We start from the raw sequence: 24491 nt of genomic DNA on the forward strand, positions 1-24491 counted from the left end.
CTCTGGCAAAGAATTTGCAATTAAATGTATAGAATGGAAAGAAGACTTTCATGCTTTGCTGTGTAACAGTCCTGGACTTTTGATGGTTTTGTGTCATTTTGAGAAGTGTAAGAACTGACAGCATAAGGCATGTGGCTCCGGAAAGAGGGTGTACATTTTAACCGAAAAAAAAAAAGTCTGTATTAAGTACTTTGTCCAACTTTTGCGTTTTGCTTGTGACATTAAAATTAGGACCTAAAGTGTTGTTGGTAGCTTCAATAGGAAGGCCAAAGAATTATCTTTCTTGTGCACACCCTCAGCCATTTGCATTATAATTGAGATGTTGTCTTAAAGCTGATACTTCTTACCTACCCTCCAGGATAACAAGATATCAGGCCTGTCTGCTTCCCTTCAGTCAGTTGTAAGACTTTCTTAAGGGAGAAGATGGTAGTATTCAGATTCATCCCAGACATTTCTCCATATTACTGCAGGTAGGAAGTCCAGCACTGGATACCACAAGCTGGAAAAACTCTGCATCTAGGAAAACAACAAAACAAAAAATTCAGTGTGTTGCATGGTATGGATTTGTAATGCAAATAATATATTTTTATTTTCTTTAGCCCAAGTGAAATTCATTGAAAAATACTTTATACATTCTGCCTGTGATAGTTTGAACTGAAAACTTTAATTAGTTTGTAGGGCTTTTTATTATTATTTTATCTTTGTTCATTATTTTTTGCTCAGTCTCTGTGGATGTTCTGTATTTTCATCATCAAATAACTTGCTGGCTATTTTTGTCAAACAAGAACCCTGAAACCATCACACTGGAGTGCTGAGCCTATCTGCCTATTCTGTCAACAGGATGAAAGTGAATCTCAAGCTTTTTTAATTACAAGGATAACATGTTCGCTCATCTAATAATGAAGATGGTTAGCAATTTTAAATTTTAATAATCAATTACTGAAAGTAATTCTCCATTAAACCACAAGAGAGCCATTAAATCTCAAAAGATGGAACATGCTGTATGTAACAGTAGCAAAATTTCTATTTTTAAATATCATTAGGGAATATCTGATTTTCATTTCTCTGCTTTTCTTTTACCTTTTTCCTCATGCAGACCATCTCATTTTCAGCAGGAAGACAGCACATGATCTTATAAATAATAAAAGAAAACCCTTGCAAGACTTGATCCAATGTGTGAAATATGTGCTAAGAATCTAATTTGTTTCAATCCAGAATATTTTGACTGAATAATAAGGAAAGTGACTAATTAATATCTTAATATGCTGAGGGCTGGGTACAATGGTGGGCTTGCTACGCTCTCCTTTCACCTCAGGAGACCTGAGTTCAGATCTTATTGATATCGCAGGTGCTGCACAGAGTCTGGTGGCTTCTCTTGCTGCTGGTATAACTGCCATTGAATATCGCCACCAAGCAGTATGGTTGGCAGCTTCAATTATAAGCATGCTGAGAGCTGGAAAGCAGGAGGCTACAGCTCTGAGAAAGGTTGGGGTGCTTGCATGAGGATGCTGCTTTCAGTGACAAGCAAGTTGGCAAGCACACATTGATTGTTGCTTCCAGCAGAAGTAAAACAACCCCAAAGTATTGAGGGCTAAAGAAGAAACAGGTTAGTCTTGCCTTGGGTGCAAGAGAACTGTTTTTCTTTCCAGGGCATTTAAAATTGAAAGCCAAATAAGTGGATTGGAGTGGATTGTTGATAATGTTGGAGTTACTTTAAAAATGTGTACTATTTAAGCACACAAAGTAAAGTACAATAACTGTACAACTTGTCACTCCATATGGGGAAAGGCCCTGAACCATTGGTATGGGTTTAAAAGAAAAAATAAGGCTCTAGAATTATAAGCGGGTACAATGATTAATTTCAAAAGGATACTTATTGTTGTTAGCTTTTGTTACCAAGGAGCCACTGGGGCTACAGAGCACAGATCTTTCCAGCAGATCAGTGTGTATCAGCACACGCAAATTCCAGTTTGATTCCTTGAAACCCCATCACTGAATTACCTTGTCTGAAGGTGCCTGATGGCCCAGCGCTGGAACCATACACAGCTGAAGGGTGCTTAACATTGGATGGCATCAGTTCCCTGCATTCAGAAGGGAAGGCTCATCTCTCTGATAGCTTGGCTTAAAGCAGGATTTGATGACAGCAGAGGAAAGTTTAGCTGTCTTTTCAAGGGAGCAAAGATACCTTAGGAGCCAAAGTCTTGTTGGAAATAAGGTAGAATACGGATTTTCTTTTTTTTGAAACCATAGTTGTGTACCACTGACATCTGGAAAATTCTCTGTTTTTATTATAATCTGCAATTATAATATTGTTTTCAGCTTTTTGATAGGGACTATTTTTTTTTTCAAACCAATCTCAAACTCTTTGGTAAGACTTATAAGAAAACTTATAGCTGCAGGGCTGGAGGTAGGAACAAACAAGTTTGGGAAAACAAAGCCACTTTTCCTGTCCAAAATAAGAGAAGAAAAAAACTTCAAAAATTAAATACAGGTTGAGAACAGTTGCTCTGAGCTTAACTTGATTATGTCTATCAATTTGGCAATTGGAAAGAAAAGGTGATTGGACCTGTGGATCAAAGGGGAAGTATTAACAAGGAGAGGGGTGACAAGGTCACTAACCATATCATAATTGTAATGTTCTACAAAACCATTGTCACTTTCTCACTACAGTTGTCACTATGGAGCTCTCATCTCTTATTTGCTTCTTCAGTTCTTCCTTATGTCAGGGCTGAGAAGATAGATAAGGAATGACTCCTATGTGAAAAAATTCTGCAGCAATACTTAGTATTTCTGTCCTTTTTATCAGTTGTCCATTCATATTCCGGTTCACACTAGTTGTTATGAACTAGATAGCTGAAACCATGGATAGCTTTGTATGAAGCATAAATACTTTTAGTGTTGTGTAGTTATGGCAATGAATTGCCAACTTCTGTCTTGACTGCTCCATCATTAGTCTGATTCTACTTTATAAAGGATAAATTGTGAGGTGCTTGCTTCCAGTTATAGGTTTTAATTTAGACTTAAGGGGTTCAAAGGCTATCAGCAGAGTCTGCAATTGTGAATAAATTTCTTTTGAGGTATGGTCTTCTGCCAGTATAAACTGTAATGGTTTGGTGAGATTTCAAGGAAGGCTGGTAGGTAAGTCTAAGATACAGATGTTTGGGCACTTCTTTATCTTAAGAATGCACACGTATTTGGCATGCTTCTGAAAGAGCCACGCTTCCTAGAGGAGCTGGAGAACTCTAAGGAGTCTGCATTAAAGGAGGATCTGCAAATTGCCCTTGAGTTGCTAAAGGTGCTCTGAGAGTGAGCAAGGTAGTGTTTCAGTGTCAACCTCTGGCAATTTTTGTATTTAGAGGCCTGGGGCTTTTGTGGAGCAGGTCTACAGGTTGCTCGTGTTTTGCAGCATGAGGAGACTGCTTTAGACACTGTTGCTGGAGGAACAGTTTTTGGAGAGAAACTCTTACAGGAATAGTCTGCTAGAGGGGTTAAATCATCTCCTTTTTGAAATTAATCAAATAAAACTTAGAGCAATTGCTCTCAGTTAGGAACAATTAAAATACCTGAAGAAGGCCTTATGTTATTGGAACTTGTCTGACTTCTCACCATTGTCAAATACCTAATTTTATGTGTTTTGATTAAAGTGAGGTTTTCAAGGAAGGGTCATCTCTTCTGCTTGCAACTAGAGCATCACAAGCACAACAACATCAATGTTAGGGAAAGGAGGTGCACGAATGCATTTGGAGACTCAGATCTTCTGAGTGCTTAGTGTGGTGCACGAGCTCGGGGAATTTTGCTTCTGGATATCTTGGCTAGCTGGTGACACTGTGATACCCTTAATGTGCCTGGAAGAAATACTGTATGGCATTCCCTGTTTCTGTCTGTCTTTGCCTCAGCCTTCATTGTTTAACTCTTCTTATCTTCTCCTTTCTGAGATATTTTTCTCCTCTTTGGTGTATTTAGGTTTTACAGTTTGAGTAAAACTGGACTACTGAACTATTTCTGTCTGATTTTGAACTTGTATAGTACTTCTCGAAGTTTAAAATTCATTACATCTAATGTCATCTATCCTCTGTGCCGTTCCCCTGCTGGCTCTGCTAACCTGGCTTGTGACACAACTGTTGCTCTTTTGATGTCCCCTCTCCTGTCCTGCTGTGCTTTCAGTGCTTTTGGCTGCTTCCTGCTCGTTGTAGGGTGATCGTAATTTTTCGAGTACAGAGAGAAGCTTTTAAGTGTGAGCTTACACGTCGCAATTGCAGGAAACCTAGCAATACTTTAGCTATCATGTGGATAGGCAGAAACACCACCAAGTTTATTACAGTTACACATCAATATGTGTTGTCCATCCCTTGGCAGTGCAGTCACAGCATCTCCCCAGAGTTATTGGTTGTGCAAGCTCCCTTCTGACAGGCTGTGGAAGGGAATGATTAAATGCATGTTGATTGATGTCTGAAATGAGATGTAGCTTTTGGCCAAGCAAATCAGGTGCCTGGGGCAGCACAAGAAATGTGTTGTAGAGGGTTTTTCTCATGACATAGGTAAGCAGTGCATATTCAGCTTAATTGAAGCTAAATACAGGGGAGTGGAAATGCAGGAGCAAGAAACGCTGTGCTGTTGTATCTCTGGTTCTTCTATCAAATAAACAGGGACAGATTTTTTGTCTAGGTGACAAGAAAGTCTTCCACTATGAAGAAATAAACTTTCCTCTGCTGTTTGACTCCGACTGTGTCCCAAGAGATGGGATTATGTTCCATGTAATAAAACCTGATAGCTGCAAAGAAAAAATATGACCAGAGTTGTGCAGAAAGAAAAATACAAAGTTATCTTCAAGAAGCTAAGAATTATCTAAGTGTGCAGGTCACAGCAGCGATAAATCTAACCATTCTTGCCATTCAGTCCTAGACACAGTAACAAACCAAGAGTTTGGATAAAGAAAAAATATGGTTGGGGATATGCATGTGGGAGCAACCCATTTTTGAGGGCGAGTTAAAAAATCAGTTGTAACCGCATATAGTTTGGCTATGTGAATGAAATATTAGACATGGCAAAAGCTTACATGCAAGCAACAAGAAGGAAGGGCAGTCTGATGTTAGCAAAAGGAGAATTTAAGTAAATGCTTCAGAAAGCATGTAGTGATAAGTGTTCTGCTGTGGACTCCACAACATGGAACAATTAAAACCAAGGTGCTGAAAGTACTCCTGAGGGTCCTGCAGTGTCCTGTGTTGGCAGGTTGCTAATCAGCTAGATCTGTTCCACTGCTAATATCTGATTCTGTACAAAGGCTGGCCTCTGGAGGGGAAGAGGTGAGATGGAGGTTGCAGAGGATCAACCTGTTGGGTTTAAGTCTTATTTAAAGTTACTCTTGGTATTCTTGGTATTTAAAATTGGTGAGATGCAGGAGGGGCTTGTACAAATGAGCCTTTCCCTCACAGTGCAGTGCAGGTATTGCTCACCTGTGCTGTCCTCTGCTCCACCCTTTTCCTGCACCCTAGGATCAGAGTCTTCCAACTGAATTATTCACCTTGTTGCTGTCATCTGTGGACAGTCCCCTGGCCTGTGAATTTTGGTGACATATAATGATTATTTTTTCTTCCCTATGTATCTAGCTGTTTTCTTTTGCTTTTCTGTTTATTCCTGTTCTGGCCTCGTGTAGAAGGAGAAAACACCTGTCTGCCTTGCTCCAATTTCTGTTTCTGTGGAGGGGAAAAAAAGCATAAACATGTCAATGGAGAACGCAACAAAGGGAAATCAGAAATCTTGCATGAATGGATAGTGGATGGACTCAATCACATTACATTCAAATTCCACAACAAAGCTGAAGTTGCACATGCATTTAATTGTACAAACTTAAAGGTCTTGCTGAGCATTGATCCTACTAGATGCTCAGCTGACATGACGGTACTTGAATTCTGCTTGTACCACAACAAAATTTTGGCTATGGTAGGACAAGATTGAGTAATACTTGGAGAGAATGGCTGGTCTTGAGGTCCTGAGGTGAAAACTCAGGGGATATAGGTTTCTTTGTTCTTCACCTTCATCCAGGACATTTGAATCTATTCCTCATCATTTCCTCAGAAAGTGTATTAACTACTTTTTCACAGGGCACCTGCTTACCTCCATTTCTATCTCATCTTCAGATGCAAGAGCTCTGGTGTCTTTCTGTGCTACTAAGAAGATGGACAGTACTAACTCTTATTTACAAGGAGGGGAAAGGCTGATTCCAAAGTGGAGCAGAAAGTTTTCATGTCATTACTGTTGCCGGAGTTTGGGACAGCAAATGCTTTATTGCGTAACAGCTGCCTCCTGACTCTCCTATCTTGGTGTGAACAAGAGGCAATGGTGGTCATGGAGTGACCTAGAACTGATGACTGTTGTCATATTCAGCATGAAAAAGAGGGGAGTTGCTTGTGGTGGCAAACTGCTTCACACCTGCAATGCTTTCAGGCAGTTCTGGTGTGACATACACCCTGCTGAAGTCTTAACAACTGTAGTGGCCTTTTTGGGCTCCGTGCAATGAGGTGTTATGCTCACTTACACGTTCTTGTGATTTGTTAAATAAAGCACTTGAAAAATCCCACAGCTTCTTCTCTCCCTCTGCCCCCCAATTGAATGCCTCTGAATATAAAAAGATAGTACTGATAGTAATTTAAACTGCCTTCCTCTTCTGCCCTCATAGTGTAAGCTTTAGCTGTTGCATATTTTTCTCCCTTCCTTCACCTACCTCCCTCTGTTTTTCTTTTTCTTCCTGTCCCCCACCCCTCTCCAATATTCCAGATTTAATAAATTTGTAATATTCTTGCTTCCTTTATTCAGACAAAGGTTCAATCTGCTGTGAAGGCACATAAAATTTCTGGGACATCTAAGTAAAACAGAGACAAATATCAAAAGTTTATTCCTTTCAGTGTCCTAATGAACTTCTCATTGAATTTAGGTGTTCAGGGACCAGATCATGTTAGGTTTAAGACATTCTTGACATTGAATTTAACTAGAATTATACTTCTGGCCGGTGTTTGTCTAACATGCTTCAGGTCTTTCAGACAAGTTGCAAATTCAAAGTCCTAGTTACCTCTTTTTGGAAGAGGAGGAACGTTAACACCAATGACCTGGCCAAACTCCAACTTCAGTAATTACCTCCTGTCTTCTTAAAAATAAATAAATAAATCTATTTGCTGTTTTCAGGTGAATAAGCTGCTCTTTATTTTCTTTCCAAAAATACTGCCTGGTGCTGCTGAGTGTTATGAAGCCCTTCCATGTGCTCAGGTCCAGGCAAGCATCAGCACAGACTCACCAGTCATCATTTCCTTGGCTCTCTGGTGACCTGCGCACCCCCTTGTGCTGAACACTTGCATGCATGCAAATAGCTTCAAGGAGTTCTGGGTAATTTATAGCTGAAGTTTGAATATCAGCTTGTAATAGCTTCTTTCGTGATGAAAGCACTTCACGCTTTAGAGCATTTTTTTACTATTCATCTCATGTTTCTTTTCTTTCTCTTCCTTCTCATTTTGGCGGTTGGAAAGGGAATAAAAGACTATTTTGAAATATTTTTTTAAGCTTACAATATTGCTACTTGGTATGTTTCTTCCAGTTCTTGGTCACGTGAACAACCATTGAATACAATCATAAAGCATAAAATGTCATTTTCTCTTGGCTGTTGAATTCACTGAAATAGCAGTTGTTGTTTTTCAGTGTTTCTCACCACTGAATTTCCTTCCACCACCCTGTTACAATTGAGTATATATATATATTTTTTTATTAGGCATTTTCTGGAGGCTTCATTGTGACTGAGGAAAGGATGAAGTATAAGGGAATTGACAATGTTGCTTCATTCAGTTCAGTTTTGCATTTATAGATGGGCCTACCTAAACAACAGGAAGCTTAAGCTTAATTTAAAATTAATTCCTATATTGAATATTTTGAGCTGTGAGGCTGGTGATTAGGCCCTGAAATATTTTCACAAGAGTGTAGCTGTGTAGCTCTCAGGAGCAGAGAGTTGGGGAGAGTCCACGTGGCGTTCTGGGACATGCCAAGGGGAGTACAGTTCATCTGAAGAACTTGATAAATGTTTCAGAACTTCTCTAACCCGGTTGGTCTAGTTTGTTTTCCCGCTTTGCTAATGAATTCCCTGTACGCTGCAGCCTTATAAATAAAACCAACCTCACCATAAGCTGAAACTAGAGCTCTCCTTAAAACCACACAGTACAATAAAATCTGAAAGTAATACACCAGGAATAATCTCAAAGTTTGTACCCCATCCATGGAAACAGTGGAACCTAGTGAAATGTTTGAAGACTGCATCTATTTCACCATTAAAAATAAAAAATAAAAAAAGATCCCACCTAAAACCAGAATAACAGCAAAGCACACCAAACCTGTTGAACTGTGCGGTGTTGGTATTCTGATTATTGCACATACATATTCAAAAAGACACTTGCTACTTTTCAGCATGGCTATGGGAGGATATAACTTCTCACTTCCATGACTGCAGTTTTGCTAAAGTAAAACTTGCAAAACACGTGACCACAATCTCTGGAAATGCAGCTTTAGCATTGTACTGTGTACAATAATTAAATACAAAATGCAAGAGGTTGCCTTCTTGTCTTTCAAATCATACTTTTGCCACATCCAAAATGAAACACAACTGCAGGGTACTAATAAAAGTAGGCATGACTAGGCAAGGTAATTTCCTCCTGCATTAATCTTAAATTCTTTAAGAGTCATCAGAGTTTTATTTTGCTGGTTCTGGTTTAAATGGCTGAGTTTAACAACACATTAAAACTTGCACTGGGGAGATCAATTTCAAACAAATGCTCCCTTTGCAGTTGTGTCTGTATGAAGAAAAACAATCTTCTGTTGATCAGTAACTCAGTGTACTGTAAAGAGCATTTGAAGAAGCCAAGTGACTCATGTACACTAAGAGGCCTGGATTCTTGATGTCCAGTCTTTTGTTAAAGGGAGTATAATTTTAACAGCAAGCACAGGACAGTGTTTCCTTCTGCTCTGAGACTCACTGAGCGGAGAATGGATGAGTAGCTGTCAGGGAGCAGGTTGTAAGTAACCACAACCAAACTCATGCTGTGCAGCAGATCATTCATACACAATTTTTTTTTTTTTTTTTCCTTCTAAGTGATAGTGTCTAGCTCAGATCTATAAGAAATCAAACACCCTTTTAGCTTGCTTTGTAAATTTGCAGTTCTTTTCTGGACTCCCTTTTGCAGGACAGTGGTAGGGTAGAAAGGGCCCCAGTTTAATTTCCTGAATTTAAGGGAAATGATTAAATAAGATTTCTCCATTTCTGGTCTGTGTTACAGAGAAGATTACCTTATTCATCTGTGCTATAGTTGGAAAAAAATAAGGCAAGACTACCATGCAATCCTTGTTTGTTTCTGTAATCGTGATGTAGATAACGAATATCCTAGTCAACAGACTAGAGGGAGAGACAACCCTGTTGTATGACTGTGGGCATCTTATGCCTTGGCGTTCAGAGATTTAGGTAGCGGAAAGCACAAGGAAAGAATGAATTATTCTGATGGCAATTACTCTTTTATTTAAACAGTCCTAGTGAAATCTTTGCAACTACTTAAATGTAGTAATAGCTTCACATTGCAGGCTTCCTAATTTCTGAATTGTGTTGCCTGATGTCTGGAAGCAGTATTTGAGCCAAACTGCCATATATATATATATATATATATATATATATATATATATATATATATATATATATATTTAAGTTGACATCAATGCAGAAGTATTATGTATTTTGAGGGGAGACTAAAACAGCTCTTGCTGAGTTTTATGTTGCTCTTTGGCTTTGCCCAAATTACTTAGGTGGCTGGTTATGCCTATATGGCAGGTATCTCTGTGACAACAAAGTAGATGTGCTGTCATCAACAGAAGAGCAATTTCTCATCACAAGTAAGAGGGTAAAATATATACAGTTCTCATTCATGGAAGAAGATTGCAGTTTGGTCTGGGAGGCTTTTCCTTGCCCTGTTCTCAGGTTTGCATTCATGGATTAGTATCTCTGCTCCAGGGCTTCCAGGTGTTGTACATTTTATCAGTCTTGGGCATCCCTGCTCACCTCATGTGTTCAGGTGGCTGCAGGCAGCCTGTTTATTTTATAAAGTTTCTCTTAGGGTAATGCAGGGTCAAACTCTGTTTATTCTGTCCAGTTTCTCTTAGGATAATGCAGGGACAGTTTGGAGAGCTACAGTTAGGAGGTGGCCTTATATTTCTTGACTGGATTTCCCACAATGTTAAATGTACTTGCCTCCCCATCCCCCACTTGGAAGTTGTAGAGTTATTAGGAGAAGGAAGAAGAGAAAGTTCTTCAGGGTCTATGAAATCCTATTCCCCAGCTTTGTCCCCCGTCAGAACTATTTACCCACAATCTACACCAGACACCATGGTAATACTCATACTTCAGTTACCCAAAATGTGTCTGTGTTCCCTCCAGTTCCTCTGTTCTGGGAGCAGCAGGCATTGCCTCTGCCATCCTCTAGCATCCTTAGCAGTTGGAGCTGCTAATTTTTCAGTAGCCACAATAAGTCATCAGTGGATGTTTTCAGACAACTTTCAAATATGCATATTAGGTAATTAAATTTGCAATATGTGTCACTCCGTTATGCTAATGTTAAACAAGCAACCCTTTCCTTGTCATTCTATATTAAGCCTTTTCTAAACTGATGTGTCAACAACTAATTTTTTCCAGCTGTTCTAGATCAACAGTTATTTTCTGATCTGTAATGTAAAATAATGCTCTCACCTCACTTATACCCTATGAAAAGAAAGTGTAGTTTGTATAGAAGTCATGTTATTGCATTTGGTTTTAACGTTCTGGCTTCAAAAATTTTTTTTCTCCTTTAGTATCATATAACACTTAAAGATATTAGATATATGCTTGTAACAAATATATTTTGGGCCATTCAAATCTGTCAAGCTGCAAGACCAACAAACCTTTAACATAGAAAAGAGCCTTAAGAGATGTTATTGAGAAAATATCTTGTACCCAGAAAACCTGCTAATTGCAAGTAATAAAATTTCAAAAACGTAACTTCTTTCTCTTCAAATGTCTCCTGGGGAAAGAAAGCGTTCTTATTGGGAGTGGGCTGGCATCACATCAGACTTTTCAAAAAAGTTCAGTCCTTTCAAAAGGTTGTTTCTGAGTTGTTTTGCTTTCAGATTTATTGTGTAGGACTGTGAGTTATTCTTACTTTACTTAATTCTCAGGTCTTGTGTCCCAAACACTAGGATTTACCAGTTTTGCAAGCAGAGAATAATCTCTGTTTATAATCTCTCTCATCATAATCTCACAGTAGTAGCAATAATGCAACATTATTCAAAAACTTGTTCCTGTGGCCTTTCTTGCTACAGAAGAAAGTTTACTTACTACTACTAAGATTCAGAGACATTATACTCAGAACAGAGGAAGCTTTCCTTAATGAGAAAGACAGGCTGTGGTGGTGGAAGGATGAAAACTTCCCATTACCAGGGAGCCAAGGCAGTCTCCTGCCTAAGCAAGCTTTAGACAGTTTTCTGTGTGTGACACATCCTTCTTGTCTCAAAAAAAAAAAAAAAAAAAAAAAAAAAAAAAAGTTGTTCTCCCTCTTGAATTTCACTATTTGTGAAAAGCAATCTTAATCTGTTTTTATTTTGTGCCACAGTTCCTAAACACATTGCCCACTAGCATGCGTTTGGTAAAGTCTATGATAATCTTAGCAATGTAACTTCAGCAGTGGCAGTGGTGCACCCTAAAGATAGGAAAGCCTTTCTCCCTTATGGATTTAAGTAGCAACTGTGGTACAAATTTCTTTTCATCCATCAGGGAAAGCTCCCTCATGTGGAACAAAAAAGGTAAGGGCAGGGCATTTAGCAGAATGATAACATGAAAACATTTGTTTGCACTTTTGTTGTTGTGCTTTAGATTGGTATTCCCTATTGTATGTGTACGTTGTGGATGCTCCAAAATCCTGTCTCTACGTGGAATACATAGCATAGGATGTCACGTCTGTTTACCTATAGAAAGCATGTATTATGACTTTAAAAAGCCGTTGGATGTTTCAAGACTGTGTTGTAACACATGCATCAGGAAACAGTGTGTGCAACCTTAAGCCTTGTCATTTCCTGACCTGTGTTTTCTTCCCAGCAGCCTCAGTGGCAAGCACTGCATCCCTGTTGGATTTCGAACTGATCACCCAAACAGGCTCAGCGTTCTCTTATCATGTGTCCTTTTTGATGTTTTTTGTAAATAACATGATCCCTGTGTTTATCACAAACCGACTTTAAAATGAATGTTGCTGCAGAGCCAATTTCTATCAACAAATTTGACTTGGGGAGTGAAATGTCTGCTGCCAAATGACTAAGCCCCACTTCTCATAGTTTACAACACAACTTCTGGCTATGCTTAAACTGGAACAGTGACAAGGTGATTACATGTGGTCATGATGTCTTAGGATGAGAAATACAGCATAATAGATTTCTGTGTAGAAAGGTGCTCAATGCCCTAGTTTTTCAATGTTAATGTAATTTAAAGATGGGTATGTGCAGAGAAAACTGTCCCAAAGGAAAAGCTCTTTACAAAGACATATTTTCCTTTATTGCAGTTATTTAGTATGCAGAGGAAGAAATTTGTTCCTCTTTTTCGCCTACCAGCTAGAATACAAGAAAACTCTAGAATGTAGTGTTTGTGGGTTTTGTTGTTTTTCTTTAAATACTGCTTTTATTAGCTTTAGCCAACCTTACGAGATGAGCTTACAAGGAAAGCATAGTACAAGTGCCATAGAACTTTATTGATTGTAACAAACAAACAAAACCAACTGCTTTTCTTGTTGCTGTGTCTGTTTTTGTTATTGGCTTGCTTTGAAGTATTTTGAAAATTCCCATGACATAACCTCTCATTTCCAAAGCTTCCTAAAGGAAGCCCTATGACATAACAGAATTAACATGAAGTTAGTCATCCACAGGAGATTCAAGGTGAGGTTTAAGGTGCTTCCAAATCCTCTGTATAGTCTACACAGTTGTATTTGGGCTTGGAGGTGTACATGCTCTTAGGAGTCACAATACAGCTCCTATGAAATTGGGTGTAGCAAAATCTGATGTTTAGATGCCTCATTTGCAACATGAAACCTCTACTTAGGCTTCTCTGACTGATAACATTAACCTTGAGATCTACCTGTCTGTTTTATGCAAAGACACCTATTATGCAAGCATCTAAATCAGTCAATAGGAGACCATGACTATAAGCAGTATCTGAAACACTGCATTAAGTTTTCAATGCCTGAACCTCTGTGTTGCATTTATAACCCTAAATTATTTCTTGGTGTTTGATCCTTGATTTTTTTATTTACAAAAGAGAGGTTATCATTTTTCTGAAAGGAATTTTTGTCCACTGGTATGGAGGGTTCAGCAGAAGGAACATTGATCAGGCTGATAGAGACCCAAACCTGTGTCAAGTTCAAATGTGTGTCTCCATCCCCAGTGAGAGACCTCACTATACCATAGTATATCTGGGTTGCTCTCCTTTACAGGAAAGATGTCTTGTCCTGGAGGGAGCAAGCAGGACTCCTGCCAGGAGCAGTCTTCTAGGAATGGGAAATCTATGCTCTGCTTTCTGATCCAGTGACTATTTAGGCATTTCACCCATTAACTGTTTCATACAGAACGCATCAAATTTATTTCATAAAAACAGCTTCACAATGGGTTGCATCATTAGAACCGTTAAGTGTTCATAAATAAGATGCTTCTGGACAGAGTTAGAAGCAGGACAAGTAAGTCTTCATGGCTGAGAGACTGTTGTGATGAGGCACCTGAACTACAGGCTAAAAAAAATGAAACCACATTGTCATTATGTCATGCCTATGCTCATTGCATCACAAGAAAGTTAATAGAGTTAGACTGCTGCTGGTATCTGAGATGCCTTGGGAACCTTATGGACTTACTGGCTTAAGTGTAGGCCATGTCAAAATATAGATACTTTTGTGCTGTTTCAAACAGCCTATGGTATTTGAGAGATCTGCAGGTAGCCAGAAGTAGTACTACGGAAGACTTCACCATAGAAGTTGCACCTGGGAATAAGACAAAATGCTCAGGAATCCTGCAGAAGTACCTAATGCAACTGAATTCCGTTCCTGGGAACATCTTTAGACATCTATGGAATTAAGCAAGCAGGCAAGCATCTAGAGGTTGGTATTTTTGGATTTCTGAACATAAATCTCCCCAGTCCCCTTGATATATATATATATATATATGTATATATATATGTATATATATATATATATATATAATATTATTTTTTCCCCTCTGTGAGTGATTCCACATTAATGGAAGGAAAAGTGGTATGCCAGGATTACTGGCAGATGGCTGAATTGCTCCCTGGGGAAGTTGGAGGTATGGATTTGAACCTCTTCAGACAGCAGAAGAAAACAGGAAATTGATACCCTACCACAATTTAATAATGCACTTGAGCATCCACTCAAAAGCGCCTACTGGGAGTGTCTGTGTTGCACTGCAGATGTCTCTGTGGTGCAACCTGTAGTCTTGCTCCCCGATCATCTAAAATGAGGTCCTTCTGGGTTGACTGTGAACGCAAGTTTTCCTCTGAGGGGACCTTTCCCAGGGAACCTGGCTGAAAACCTTGACCCAACCTGCAGTCTGATTGCAGCCATGTGTGTTTCTGGGCATCAGAAGACCCAGGGGACTGTTGACTGTCAATACATGGGCAGATAAAATGCCTGGATTATGATACCTGTGGTGTCCTGCTAAATTCTAATATTTTCTCATCTGTGAATATGCTTATGTAGGTGGCTTGTAGACAGATCAGTCACTGTGTTTTCTAACCTGGTCTATGGTCGTCTTATGTTGAAAACTTCTGTGCAGACCATGCAGATTTTCCCTCAATGCCTTAGTGTAACAGAATTATAACATAGCCTGAAGTTCAGTTCATAGAACAAAAAATTATTTTCAACGTTGTATCATTGCTGTGTATTTTGCTCCAGACTGCTCACTTTTGAGCTCTTTGGAGCACAGTCAATTCTCTGCTACGTGTCTAGAAAGGACTACACATGATGAGGGCTTCTGCCTCCCTGGCATTTGGGTGTTATTTTGATAGAGAAAGTAATGTTGTAGTATCATTTGCAGTGAGCATGGGAGGAACTGCATTGTAGATTTATGGTAACCATAATCTTAAGCACTTAATGATAAGAAATGCAAGCCTTCTATTATACTTTGTCACTACAGTGACATATACAAATACAGTTTTCTCAAGCTGAAATCATATCAGCTAAAATCATGTCACTTGTATGTATTTTCAGGATGGCCTCTTTAATTTTTGTTGTTAAATCAAAGGTGGAAATTATGACAAAATATGCTTCAACTGTCTTTGTTTTAGTTCCCTAGTACTGTATGAAGCACTCATTCAGGCAATAACTATAAATACATAGTGGCAGACAAGCAGTGCAAATGAACTGAAAGCTATATATGTGAGAAAGAAAGAGGTTTTTGCACTGGTTAAAGTGAAAAAAGGAACATTTTCCTTTGATATCAAAATACAGCTTGATTGAAGATATGCACAGGCGTACAAGCACACACAATTACTGCTTAAGCTTATGAAAATGTAGCTCTTAATATCTGTTCTAACCTCCATTAGGAATATTATAGAGCTGCAGTCTGCATCTATATTGGTTATTTAACAGTGATAGTGCATATTGTAATTGATCTAGATAAAGATGTTAGCATAAAGTATGGCAGATGTGCTTAAACCTTATGTCCCTATGTAGTCATATTGGCCAATGATGGCTTAATTTTCCTTGAGATAAAATGTGCAGCTCCACACTGTAGCTTGGTGCACCTTTTAAAAGAAAAAGAAAAATTCCTGTGCATCTTTATTTAAAGTGACAGAGTTGTTATTAAAGAATACAGATAATTAAGTGCTGAAACTGAAAACCATCTCAGAGTGAAGAATTCTGCTGATTTTGTGTGTGTGATTGTTTACAGATTTTGTTCTCCATTTGCTCCCAAAGAATACACTTAAACACTCAATCAATGAATAACCTACAGCAGTTTGTTGTAGATTCAATAATGGGGAATGGTGCATTGTACCAGGATAGTCAGATATACCCATAGGGAGTGTCAGTGGTCAAAATGCTTCCATTGCCAGAAGGTAGTCTGAAAATGGTCTAGAAATTCAATACAGCATTGACCCTACATTGTATACATGATCTGCAGTCAGTTTCTCAAGCTTACTTGAAGTTTAAAAAACAACCATTTTAATTCTATCTTTCAAAATATATACAAGCATATATATTCTGGATTAAAACTCTCTCTTTTTCTAAAACAATCAGTTTGAGTGTTTTTTTTTGTTGTTTTTGTTTTTTTTTCTTTCTTGCTGTGCATGCGTCATATTATTTTATTTTACTACAAGCAGGTCTTATGGCAGGTTTCTGAAAATACACTTTTAGAACATTTAATCTCCCATTGAGAGATATCTCTACCTGGTCTGTCTCCAATACCAAATGTTTTTGAAATGCACAGTGATGCCAAATTAACAGTAATATGTCTGTTGCTAGATTTACTGAAAAGCTTTTAACTCCTTTTGATATGAGGAGGTGTCTTAAGCTATGAAGTTCACAATTCTGTCCATTAATAATACAGAAGTTTGCTTGAATTCAAAATATTTAAATAGGTGTCTGAATGCAATAAAAAAAAAAAAAAAAGAAAATTACATTATACTTTTAATTCTGTGTACTCTGGTAAACAAATGAAAAAATGTGTTCTAGCCGGTAACAGAAATATGCATTTTTTATTTTTTATTTTTATTTTTTTTTTTTTTAAGAGTAGGCAGCAATAAGGATCTGAATAATGCTGCCTGGTATCCTGCTTGCTCCCAGTGCCCAAATGGGTCCAAGGCTGCATGCAAGTTGTTTGACAAAACAAAAATTTTCTACTGACTAATGAATTTCTGACTTCCTCCAGTCTACCAAACATTCTAGGTAAGTCAGACATGTTTCTCTTATAGTGTGGTTCTTATTTTCTTAATTGCCAGTGAATTTCATGTTGAAGTAAAGCAAAATAGTATGTTGCATTACCCTGTGCTTCAGACTGATGCATATTAAAGAGGGTGTTACTACTAAATACTTAGCAAAACAGTCATTAAGCTAAGTGCCTAGAGTTATACGTATGACCATAAAGCAAGGTTACACCACAAGCAATTTTTATGGCGGGATTTGTATGGTGTTGCAGGCCGGTTTTCAGAAATGAGAGCACAAATCTACTCTTTGTTTTCCAAGTGGAAGTCCAATTGTTTTTATTAAAATAGCAACCATCAATTTATTGGGTTGATTCAAATATTAACAAAGACCTTTCTCCAAGTCTTTTTCCACGAGATTTCAACTGTATCCTATTTAGCTGATGCAAATGTTTCCTAAAAGCAAGAGAGCAAAATAACGTTTCAGCTTTTTCTGAAGCCTAGAAATGTTTTGTTTTGCCAGCTGTCTATGGAAGTTCAGTGCATAAAAGGTTAGGAGCCTGACTTTTTTTTTTTTTTCTGTCTTGTATATCTTTGAAAAATTGGTTTATGGCGAGTCATACATCATGTAGCTAAGACATATGGGAATAGTTAAAGATTAAGGTAAATAGACAAATTGAACTGCTTTAAATCATTTTTCCCTGTTTCACTTTTATGAAAGAGCTTATGAACAAAAGTTGACATTAAGCAATCACAATAGGCTATTCTATATATTTTAGACAGTGGTAAAGACTTTAGTGTCAGAAAGTGTTGCATCACTGGTAGTTATATCAATTTGATTGGTGTCCAAGTTTTAAAAATGTTACTTTGTCAAGTCGTAACCTTTTCTGAGTCTTTCATTTGTCATTGTTTTGATGATTATATCTTAAAAAAAAAAGGGGGGGGGGGGCAGGCGGGAATGTTCTTTGCATTAGGAGTCATATCATGTTTTCTAAGACTTATCAATTGCCTTGATAAAATTAGGGATTTTGTCATTCTTATGCAATGTAATTGCTTAGATGTTTGGCAGTAAATGTTTTCTTTTAAATACAAAGATTAGCAATTTCTCCCAAGGAAAGTATGTTAGAAAATGCACCTTCATGACATGTCAGAATATACTTTTACAAGCCAAAATACAAATGAGAAGATGTTTGTCATACATTGTCACCATACTCTGGCTGTTATACTTAATAGTGTTACTGTTGCTGGAAGCTTTAAGACCAAAAGGAAAAAAAGTCATCTGACAAAGCAAGGTGATTCAAAATTCAAACTTGATATAAGCAGACACTTTTTTTGTTTCTGTCTTGACTGGTCCAACAAAATATGGATATTCTGTGGATCCTGAATGATAACTAAGAAGGAATGGATCTGTTTTGCCTATTTGTGTGCTTTGAGTACTTGGCATGAACTTAAGAAATGAGAAATAATAGGAGTTTCTACTAAAAATGTCATATGTGATATAAAGTTTTGTTTCCTTTACTTTGTGATTTCAGAGGAATCACTTGTGTTGTAATTTTGAAGGGCTGGGAGCTGGGTTTGGTGTTCATGATGTTTCAAGGATGAATTGACCACTGTCTAAATATTTCTGTGTGTTATAGGAAGCTCGGGGGGAGGGAAGAGGGAAGGGAAAAATAACCAAGCTATTGGTAGGAATTTCATTCATATCCTTGGGGACAGTTTAGCCAAACAATCCTAAACTTTTCCAAAATGGAGTCTAAATATAATGACGATGGTCTTGATGCTTTTACAACTGTGGTGGGTAATATACATATAACATAGCTACATTGTTTTGCTCCTTTGCAATACTTATTTCTTATTTGATTGTAGGGAGATCATCGCCACTTTTAGGCCTTGTGTTTTTGTCTATTACTTAGCTGGTAACTAATTGCTAATCAGTTTGGGGTTTGCTGTATGCAATAATACCAAATACACTGGTAGTTTCTCTGATCCTTTTGCAAATAAGTAGTTTATATCAATCTCTCTGTAAACAAAAACTTGTGAGTATCTATCTGTTGCAAAAGGTCATTTGATTTCCAATACAGATGATGGATTAAAAAAAAGAAAAAAAAAATAATAAAATTTAATACTGGAAATATTCTTCTCTGTAGAAAGGTAACATTACTTGGTAGCTATTTTACATGGGATGCTTAGTGTTTTGAATTAAGGGATTTATTTCAAATGTTTTTGTGAAAATGCATTGGTAAAGCAGATTTGATTATTTTCAGTTCTGTGGGTATTAGTTCAGCTCTTAGTCTCTTTGGTAGGAAAATATTTGTTTCCTGAAATCTATTGCTACCTTTTCTATCACATCAGCTCAAAATAAGGCAACTGATGAGTACCCTAAAATAATCAGAATTCTTAACTGAGTTAAATTCTCTAAATTGATGGAGAAACGGCTCTTTGTAAGAAGTGAATATTAAAATGAATCTCTAAAAAATACTGTTCTAGAACAATTTTCTATATTAACATAGATTATTGAACTACATGAGAATTTTGTGTTATAAAGATGTATTAGTGTGGTTTTCTGGTAAGGCAACTTTTCTCCCTCTTTTATTCTTAATATTGGCTGCGGAGAGTGCCAGTAAGCTTAGCATGACATGACTGTGGCTCGATTCAGGCAAGGGAGTTTTGCCACTTCAATCACAAGAGGGAGCTGTTGGAGCTAAAACTACAAGAAATGTGCGCTTACACATCGCTGTTTTAATCAATACTGCTAGTTCTAAATATTTAATGAAATACATTAACAATTATTAGTTTCCACCATCACACCCTATGACTACCACTGACATGCATTTTCTAAGAGAAGTATGAAAACAATAATTAAAGTGAATAAACCTATACATTGGTGGTAATATATTTGGCGTGTGTGTGGGAAAAACAGCCAATCTTTTCTCCTTATGTTGGTGACAAGCTTAAATCTGCTTCAAAGAAAACAGTCTTGTCAAGCAGTGAAACATTACTTTCGTTATAAAAACCTTTGTTACTCATTTACATTGTTTTGCATCAAAAGTCTGTGGGTCCAACTTTTCTAGTGGCTCTGGTAAGAAATTGAGCTCACACATGAATGTCATATGGTGAAGAATGTCAGTTTATATGAAAATTGAAGAATTATCTGTTTTCCCCCTGCAGTTATGCACAAAGGCATCATTGTCAGTTGCCTTTCTTAGACCTTCCCTGCAGGCATGATCAGACTCAAGCAGACAGCTATTTTCCTTTAATTTTCCACAGCAAGCCAGTAATGCTTATGATTATTGTGAAGTCAGGAAAAGTTTAGTTTCATCAAGTGACATGTAGTGTTGCAATTAGTTACTTAAGCACTTCTTATAAAATTTTCTGCTACGGTATCTAGCTTGACAGATGCAGCTAAATATTAGCATCTCGTATTAAACAGGAGGGTAAAAACTCCTAGCAGAAAGCACAGCTGACAGCTCTCAACATGAGCTGAATGATCACTCACAATTGTAATCGATTCTGTAAGTACTGAACACAAACCCCCAGGCAATTGAGGAAAATAGGATGATGAAGGACTGCAAACTAATACGTTACACATCTTCATTGATTAGTCATTGATTAACCATTATTTTCCTGAATGACAAACAGCTAGCGGTAAAGTAACTGGAGCTGATGATTTATTTACATGTTAGACAGAAGATGACTTCTTTATTCAGCTGATCGTGAGCTAATGCAAAATCAGAAGACAGCAACAGTTTAAGAATAAAGGCAGGTTTATAATCTTTTCTGACAGCATTCCTAGATTCAAAACGTTTTTACCGGGAAGAAAAGTAACTAGGTTTTTCAAGCAATGCATGAAATTCAAATGTGGATCATCTACACAGTACCTGTAGTATAACTACATTTAAAGAGAAGATCATTTTATAGACCTGGTATTTACAAGAATATTGATCAGTGTTTATTGAACTTTTAATTTAATTCTCTGTTTTGTTCACTGCCTTATTGGCAATTAAACATAGCTGCAGAAATGGCAGAATAACGGTTTGTAATACACCTACTGTCTTTATTATTCTGAAAGATACATCCAAACCTTAGCTATGAACACCCCATGGAATTAAGAAATGCATAATTAGGAAGCAGTCTACACATCTGGAGATCATATTCTCCTTTACTACATATCAAACACCTAATTATAATCAGCTCCTACCAATACACTGCAAAGTAAAACTGACTGCAGTAGAAGGTGGTAGGGCAGGGGGGTGGGGAGTGAGCTTGCTGCCAGTCCAGTAGACCTATGTTGAAAGTCCAGTTGACCTTTTCCCCTTCTGTTTTCTTTTGTACCCTCTTTTTTTTTTTTTTTTTTTTTTTTTTTTTTTTAACTTTCCCTGAAGAGGGAATAAATTTATTCCAAGTGAATGTGGTGCTTAAATCAGTTTAAGGAAAGAGGCTTATGATATTTCCTACTTGAGAGATTCCACAGTACTCCAGGTATGAAAGTATTGTGGACAGTATCTGTTATTCATCAGTGGTGAATCAGTAGTTTTCTTGTTTTTTATAGTGTTAAATTGTGATGAACTTTTTGTAAGCATGGGGATACAGTACATTTTTTTTTTGTTTTTTGTACAAATTAAGTTCTAAATTAACATTAATTAATGTCCCCTTAATATAGGGTGCTAGTGATCTTTGTATATGTATGTTACAAGTATCTGAGAGAGTTTCAGTGAAAGGTGTATGCTTTCAGGAAATATGAATGTAGAATAACTAAGAGAAATTCATCACCATTGCTAGATTTAAAGGTTAATTATCATATCACATAAATTAAGAAAAAAGAAAGATGCCAATATACCATAGAACTGCAGTTGAAGCATTAAGTGTGCTTGATACTACCTCTAACTGTTCCATTATTACATGTATAATTGTGCTATTCTGTTGTCTTCTGGTCTTAATAGATTCCTAATTCTGTAGATTAATACATTAAAATATCACTATACTCTTGACCAACTCTTTACATGTCAGATTCTCTCTCCTAATTTTATTGTGATGAAAACTGTATCATATACCTTTTATCTTCTGTGTTTTTATAAGAGGCTTGCTTACATGTGGATAGCAACTGACATCCAGCTGGTCCCTCGAACATATTTAATATGAACTTCTGTTAAAAAGTTTGTCAAACAGCAGTAAGCATGATCTTATTTTAGGGTTTTGAAGTAGCACTTGTAACTTGCTCTCAAAAGAGCTGTCGGTCAGAGGTAGATCTGTACCTTTATTATTCTTTCTTTTCTGCCAACTGAGTAAATTTGGACCACTTAGCCTCTTGGGACATCTAGCTCTTCCTGAGTTTCAGGACCAGATGAGACTGGGGAGCAGAAGCATTTCACCATGCTCCAAGTTGCCACTTGCTTGGCAGTTCCATGTTGTAAACCCCGAAACAATGATATGTATCAATTCAACACATCTTAATTGTAAATCACTACCTCCTTATGGCTAATCGTCCCTGTGCATATCTGATGAACCTGCAGCACTCCTGCCCTCCTAAGTGCTGCTGTCCGCTGCATGCCAAGCATTTGCAACTGGTCAGTGCTGTTTGCTTTAACAAGTCTGAAAAATAACAAAAGAAAAATTGCTCTTGCTGCAAACCCAAAACTAAAACCTCTGTGACAAGGTATGAAAGTATACAGTTCCCTTTCCATTACACCTATACTTTCAGTACATGTTGCTGATTCCCTGAATAAAAGTAACAAGAAATCCAGTGAATCCTTGTGTAATTTTGTGTGTCACAGTCTGTATCACCCATTTAAATCACCAATTAGGGGGGCTACATGCATGAGCAAGAGTGTGATGTGGCCTACTATGTAATATTAGTACATATTTTGTAATTGAGAAAAAAAAATATTTTGGATTTTACTTGTCATTCTTTTGAGTGCAGATACATTATCACTGCTACGCAAGGGGTAGAATATGCCTCAGTGTCTTCAAGCATATTTAATATCTTTAAATTTTTAAATGAAAATGTAGCTGTCAATTTTAAACTAATTTGGATGGACAGCAATAAAATGCAAACCTCACTTCAAATTAGAATTTTCAGTGAGGATTTCTAATGGAAAGTAATTGCTGACAATAGGAAATGACAAATTACTAATTACTTAGTTCAATTAGACTTTTGTGCCTTTGGTCCTAAGTGGCAAGCATACAGCAAATCTTGCACTTTTATAACAATTAATGACACTAAAACTATTTAAACTGCCAACAGATGTGAGTAAGAAGACATGAATTGAAACTTACTTAATTTACATACTATCACAATTTTATATCAAGTAAATGGTGTTTAATTTTTATGTTACAATTAAATATAACCAGCATATTGTAATTTCTGCAGAACTTTTCAGGATTTTCAGGATAAAGTAGTTTTGCTGAAATGCTAGTGCTAATGCTCTCTTCCCTCTCTCCCCACCCCCCCCCCCCCCCCCCCCGCCTCATAGCACCATCTTCAAGTGACTGTAAAATATACAGGGGCAGAGGATGGAACATATATTAATTATATATATATATATATATATATATATATATATATATATATTTAAGAGTTTATGCTAACAGTTATCCTGAAGTGGGATGGCATAATTGCCTCAACTAGACTACTAGAATGTAAGATTTCAAATTTTCCTTCTAATTTATGGGTGAATACAAAATTTTATCCTCCTTTCAGAAGGAATACAAAATATTTGCTTCTCAGTCTTTAGAAAGTCTTTCCAGAATTTCTCTGTTAGATCTTGTTCTTCCATTAGCCCTGTGATGGTTTATGCTTTTTTTTTTTTTTTTTGATAATAAAGTCTAAATTCTTCATGCTTCACATTTCTCAGCTTAGCTCTTTTGAATTTCTTTCAAGAGTGTTTCTACTGAATGTGAGCAATGGCAGACCTTACATCAGCTGTAATCATTTCTGGACAGTTGTTAATATGTTTATGTATAAATATTTGTTCCCTATAAACTTGCCCTGAAGTTCCGCACCTCCACATTTCTTATACTAAATGCCTAAAATGAGATGCCCAAACAAACCTTTTGTACCTTAGTGACTAATGGCCTCTTTTCACAGCATTCCACATGGTCATTAAGATTTCCTTAGGTGTTTAGTAGTTCTGAGAACCAGCCACTTCTTTTTGGATATATGAATACCTAGCTTTGGAAATACTGCCCACCCATATGTTTTTAGTCAAGACAAGAAGGAAAAGATATGAAATTTTGAAGCTATTAATCCATGAAAACACCTTCTTTACTGATTATTTTGCACTTTTCTGAGACAAAACAAAAAGTAAGCTAAAGGCAACATTTAAAACAATTCATTAAACTTTCCAGAAGAATCTCCCCATCCTTTTGTTTTGTTGGAAGATATAAGGCAGTACATAGTACTGTAGCAATCTGTGTTCCTGCTGAACAGTATATGTTGGAGAGAATATTCTAAATATGAGAGAAGAAATAGGAATGTCTTTATAAATGAGAAAGCTACATGAAAACTAAAATGTAGGATCCGAATCAGGAAAGATTT

General features: G+C 37.1%; 1 protein-coding gene across 4 annotated transcripts in view; it reads left to right on the forward strand.

Moving 5' to 3' along the window:
- FIGN (fidgetin, microtubule severing factor) overlaps window positions 1–24491 on the forward strand; it is a 385491-nt gene that overhangs the window by 18282 nt on the left and 342718 nt on the right. The window contains exon 2 of one of the 4 annotated variants that reach the window (XR_014694464.1): window positions 6138–6663. The exons of 1 other annotated variant lie outside the window; for it this stretch is intronic. The gene's annotated coding sequence lies outside the window, so the exon portion shown is untranslated. Of the gene's footprint in view, window positions 1–6137; window positions 6664–16825; window positions 16983–24491 lie in introns of those variants that run through there. 2 more of the 4 variants (XM_084524066.1, XM_084524067.1) reach the window with 2 other exon arrangements.

Source organism: Aythya ferina, assembly GCF_964211825.1.
Source record: "Aythya ferina genome assembly, chromosome: 6".
In the NCBI taxonomy this organism is placed as follows: domain Eukaryota; kingdom Metazoa; phylum Chordata; class Aves; order Anseriformes; family Anatidae; genus Aythya; species Aythya ferina.